A 6,227-nucleotide genomic window follows, 5' to 3' on the forward strand; every position below is an offset into this window, starting at 1 on the left:
TGTCATAAAAAGAACAGTTTTTAAAGGGTGGTGTTAAACAAGATAAGAAATCATTCTGAAGATCAATTGATTTCCCCCCATAGACTACAATAGGGAAAAATGGCGCCATCTGGTGGAAAATAGTACAAATTACCACTTTCACAAAAATACTAATACTAAAGAAAACCCCCCAGTATTTATTGCATGCAAGGTTTTTGTTCTAATGGCTCCAGGATTAAAAAAAAAAAAGAAAACACATCATAATGGAAGTAGATAGGACCAAAATTGACCCTAGGGACACAAATGTTAGGATTTTTAACACATGTGCATTCAAGGCATGGGGTATGGGTTAAACATTTTTTTTGAATTGCGAAAAAAAAAAAATACAAAAATTGCCATGGCTCATGCCTGAGGCTTGAAAACTCATGAAATAGTATCAAGACAAAATTTAAATTGCCCCAAAATGGTACAAAGAGACACATGAAGTTAAAGGACTGAAATTTCTTAATCCTAAAAATTTAAACCATGTGTTTTAAGGACTGAAGGGTTAGATCTGAACTGCATTTAAATTTTGGTATAGACATCAGTATCTGCTAAGATTAATTTGTAAATACCAACAACAATCCTATATTCTGCAGCCCTATAAATGTGCTCTTTGATATTTCTAGTTTCTTTTCTTAATGCATTAACATCTGATTTCAAATCTTTTCCATTGCCTCATGGTTAGAAACTGCTCATAAACTTGTCTTGTGAATAAAATCCATGCTTTTAAATGGTCTGATCAAATCTTTGATGGGTGATTTTGTCATGAATGTGCTCTGAGCGTGCTTCACCGGCCCATTCTGTCGAAGATGAAAATAGCATCACTGTCTGCACAGACTGAGGTCAGACTGGTCAGCCTGTCTGTCTCGTCTCTCTGGAGAGTAAGTGCTCACCCATGACTGCTCATGCAGCACCTATCAGTGCTGTGGGATAAACAGCCGTGGCTCAATCTCTGTCTGGGGTCTCCCTCTGTTGCCTCAGTCTTGGCCTGCAGCATTGATTGCGGCTCTGCTCTGCTCCTGGTCTGTAACCAGGTCAGAGCTAAACACCGGACTACAGGGCTAAGGTCAGCTATAGACACAGACACATACACACTGAGGACTTCCCACTGCAACCATGTTAATATCAGTCCATAAACTCTATTAAGCTCCAGACTCCTGTGTTGTTCTGCCTTGCTGCCTTTGTCCAGCCCTGTTGTCAGGGCCGAGGTATGTATGGCATGACGGGGCTGCCCCTAAACTCTCCTGGAGCCAATGAATGAGAGGATGGACAGAGGCAAGGGGAGGAGAGCAAAGGAAATACACTCATCATCGTATTAAAGGAGAACAGGACATAGGGGTCGAGAGAGAGAGAGAGAGAGGAGATGGAGGGAGGGCAGGAGAGGGTGAAGGGGGAGTGCAGTAATGGGGTCTTTGTTCTGGTTGGTGTGACTCACAAAGCCTTGGCCAGGCCAGTACAGCTTAGTTACCGTTACCAAACACAGAGAATAAGGAAGGATAGAGTGTATGTGTGTGTGTTTACAAGGACTGAAGGTTTTTTTTTCTGCAACCCAATCAGCCCAAACACAACTTTTGGTTCATTATCAGGACATTTCATCACAGCTTTTCCTTCCCTTACATCTTTGTTTGTCTGTACATTGCAGGAAACCAGAGTCATTAATTATGGAACAAACAACTCAGACTTCGTTCTGTAAAAAACAAAGGTGTAACTGAATGTGGTTCACTATTATCTAAACTTTTATAACACTGGAGTTTTCTTTTCTTGTGTCAGCCTGACTGAAACGGTACAAAACTGATATTCTCAAAGTTGGACTAAAACACCTAAGTAATGTGGTATGACAGTGATTTACTCTTGCATTTATACTAGGGCTGAGAAAATAATCTAAATGTGACCATTTTAACTCATATTGCAAATTTGATATGAATTCTTGTATTGAAGGGAATGGTCATTTTCATGTCATTCTCAATTTGATTAAGAAAAATGCATAAAATCAAGGAAAGTAGTAGATTTCAACTCTTAGAATGACACTTGTATGTCTGCATGATGTGTCAATCATAACATCTCTGTCACAAAAAAAAGAGAGTATTAAACTGGTATTTTGACACACAGGCTAAAGAAATATTGCACCTTCTATGATTTAAAAAGTGCAGTAGGTGGCATTGCAATTGAATCTAAATGTTGATTTATTGCCCACCCTGAATGGGTGTTCTGCACATACTCTGTGGTTTAGAATTTGCACACTGACCCAGATGTTTATAAGCATCGATGCAAAGCGTAGCAGGAGTTACATTGTTCTGCCTTTGGGCATCAGAGAAAGTTAGAGGTATAACATGCATTGCATTTGTGCTAACCACTTGCTAACTTTTAAGCAAGATCAACAGGAAGGAGGTTCATAGTTACTAGATTAAAGGGAGATTATTGCCATCTACCATAACAGAGAAACACATGGCCCTGCCAGCATCTCCTCTCCTGCTCTGCATGCAGCCTGATTTGGGCCAGTACAGTTTAATTGCCTATTTGAGCTATGATGGTAGCTCAACCTTCCTATGCATGTAAATACACCGAATTTTGGAGAGGGATCTGGCTCCAGGCTGCACATCTCTGACTGTTCTAAGACTGATCATCAGAGATGCTGTCTAGTTCAGAAAGGAGGTGCTGTAATTGGCAGGTACTAAATATTTCAGGTTTAAGATTTTTTTAAAATTCAACTTTATGCATGAACAAAGTCTGGCAGTTCCATTCATTAAACAACTAAATTGCAAATGTTAGAAACTAAGAAACATTTCATACATGAGTATAACAAGTAAAAAATGAGCAGTGTAATCCAGGATTAAATTATGCATCAACCTGTTCTAAAAGTAGTTACAGGAACAATTGCTCCCTTAAGCTTCATTAGCTAAAGCTAACAAAGCTAAAGCTACATACATTCATGTTGTAACATAAGCCAATGTAGCTAAGGTAGCTTTACCACCATGAGCTTTAGCAGCTGTAGCTAAATCTTACATAGCTATGTAGATAAAGAATCTAGCTGGTTTGTTAGCTTAGCTTCAGCCATGTAAGCTACGTAGTTCTGTTTTCTATTGCTAAGTTAGCTTTAGCAATCTGAGCCTTAGCAACTGTAGCTAAAGCTAACGAAGCTTCATAGTTAAAGTATCAAGGTAGTTAACATAGCTGCTTTGTGAGCTTAGCTTTGGCTACTTAGCTATGCTAGCTATAGCTTATGCAACATGAGCTTTAGCAACTGTAGCTTAATCTTATGTAGGTACATAGATAATGATTCTCGCCTTTTGTTAGCTTAGCTTCAGCCATGTTAGCTATGTAGCTCTGTTATCTATCACTAAACTAGCTTTAGTAATCTGACTTTCAGCAAACATAGGCTTAGTTATATTAGCTCAGTAGCTCCGTTATCTATGTAGGTTATGCAGCTAATGGAGCTACGTAAGCTACGCTTTTTGTGTTAGACTGCTTTCATTGAGGATGAGCTTTTTTGTAAGCAGGCTGTTTATTCGGTTTTATTAAACTTTCTGTAAATTGGTTTCTGGTCAGATTTTTCACTTTTGGTGTCCTAACCCTTACCCTAAATGGAAGTTTAATCTGATTTTATTTTGAAAGTTTTAGTGTGTAATTCCACCCTGAGATGTACGGTGTCTGAGATGAATGGTCTGTGAGAGTGGCTGTCAGAGATGAGCGGTCGTCTGCAGCCAGACTGTCCTGGAGAATTTTGAGCACTTAGGTGATATAATATCTGTGGCTCTGTGTGACATGAAGCTTTCCATTAGGCTGAAAAACAAGTTTAGTCATCTGTCACTATATCCAGCACAACCCACAATCTAGTCATAATTAGAGCTTATCCTAAAAAAAGCATTTATTTTTAACACAATTATAGACATTATCATCTGTCACTATTGTATTTTATACACAGACATTTAGCTGTAAGCTAGAGCTACCACTTTGTTGAAGAAGTCCATCATAAAGCTGTGAGAACTGCTAATAGACGAGTTTAGTCAACTCTCAGTCATACAGAGATTTGTTTGCAGCTGGAGACATAAGTAAAACAAACACAGAAACAAAGAAATGATGAAATCCTGCTGTTAAACTAAACTGGCACTATGTCCATTTTTGTCTTTTGAGGAAAATACTACAAAATTATGCAACAAAAGACTATTCATGTGAAAAGAATGACAACATTGTACTATTCTATAATGTATTGTGACCCACAAGAAGCATGTGATTCTTCGTATTGTTCTTTTCATTCCTTTCTCCAAGAGCCATTGCACTAGCCCACTGGGTCACCGCAGCCAAAAGTCTTCCAAATAATGAAAAAAAAACTAAAACTATCCACCAAATGTAGCATTTCCATATTTAAGCTGGTGAAAGTGAACGAAAATGCTATAATGATATTATGAAACATCATTAAGGAAATGAGATTTTTATCAACACTTTAATCAAAATTGATGCTCACAGATTTGCACTTGAACACTGACATTGGGTTAAAGATATCTGGTGGTGTGTAAAGAATGATATGAATGCAAGCTAAGTGTGTGTGTGCGTGCATGTGTGTGTGCGTGTGTGTCTGAGTTCAGCTTATGCAGTAAGCAGGATGTCCTGTCCTCCCTGCTGCTATTGTGGAGTGGTCAGCCTGCCAGACGCTACCCCAAAGACCACTTCCTTTCTGTCAAGGGCCTCTCTCTCCCTCTGTCGCTCATACACCCACACCCCCCCACAGCCCTATGCCAGCTCAAATACAATGGGAACCTGTCCAACACCTCCCTGTCACCTGTCTAAAAATAGCCCTTTTAGTAGCCTTAGACATGAAGATTGTATTGTAACAATGGTGTGGCAGGACTTTGATCATTCAAAATAGCCCTGCTGTTATTTTGAGGTATTATTCATCACCATTGCCAATATTGTTAGATAATGGTGATCACTCCCCTGGATATGCTTCAATAGTAATGTTTTCAAGGTCAATGACATAGTTTGAAATTACACATGGTCTGACAGAAGTTAACTGGCTCAGGCTTGTACATCTGGACATTGCAGTTTTACTCCATTCTTCCTGAAAACTGCTCAAGCTCTGTCAGGTTACACAGGGCTCATGCTATTCCACAGGTATGGCCTAACAATCAAAGTTAAACGATTCGAAATGAGTTTACTAAAGTTTACTAAAGGTCAGCCATAAGGGGGGATAAAGGGGAAAGCTTTCTGGGGCCCAGCTATATCAGGGGCCCATGGAGGTCAGTAAAATCATGGTCTGGTCCGCTGTAAAGATAAGCTGTGATAACCATATTTGATTTTAACCTGCTTAATAACTACTCCAATAAAAGCAGCATCAATTAATGTTATGTATTTATGCTGTAGTACAAATATATCTTTATCAAAAATGTAATCTCCTTTTCTTAAAAGAGAATTACCTTTTTATTGATGGTGTTAACAATGTGGATTGGCACACTGGGCACAAAGCTAAGCCATGACATGCACAAGCGTGAGAATGCCTGGAAATAAAGCAGAAAAAGAACAGAGACAACAGGTATAGAAAATATTTACATCACTGTAAAAAGAGGCAAAAATAGGAATTAAAGTGCCAAAAGAAGTGGCAAAAATATGTGTAAAGTGGCAAAAAAAAGTGTCAGAATTTGTTTAAAATGGCAAAAAAGTGGCCAATTAGGATGAAAATCACAGAAAGGGGTATATAAAGTGACAAAACACTGGCAAAATATTAGTCAAAAGTAGCAACAAAAGGGGACAAACAAAAATGTGTTAAAAGTAGCATAAAGTAGTATAAAAATGGGTGGAGAACATGTCGAAAAGAGGTTGAAAAGTAGTACGACTAAGTAATTCCAGCCCAGAACCTTGTAGTAGTTTGATTTTATTTAGGTCCAAAATGAGTTCATTATCAGCTAGGACCAATCCAACACACATGCGTTGATATCATCATCATCAATAATAAAAATCATAATAATAATAATAATTATTATTATTATCATAAGAAACCTAGAAGCTCATGAATCCTAGATATAACATGTCTCAACTTGAGAGGGATTTAGGGGCCCAGGCAATTCTGTGGGCAGCCCTGTTTATATTGTAAGTAAGCAGATTATTAAAGTTTACTTTGCACATTTATCTTGTCGCTGCAATCGACGTGTTTAAATCAATATAGAGAACATTTTCTTAGTGTTTATAGGTCATGAGCTCTCTGGTTGATGACA

The sequence above is a fragment of the Cheilinus undulatus genome, linkage group 10 (genome assembly GCF_018320785.1).
Source record: "Cheilinus undulatus linkage group 10, ASM1832078v1, whole genome shotgun sequence".
NCBI classification, from domain to species: domain Eukaryota; kingdom Metazoa; phylum Chordata; class Actinopteri; order Labriformes; family Labridae; genus Cheilinus; species Cheilinus undulatus.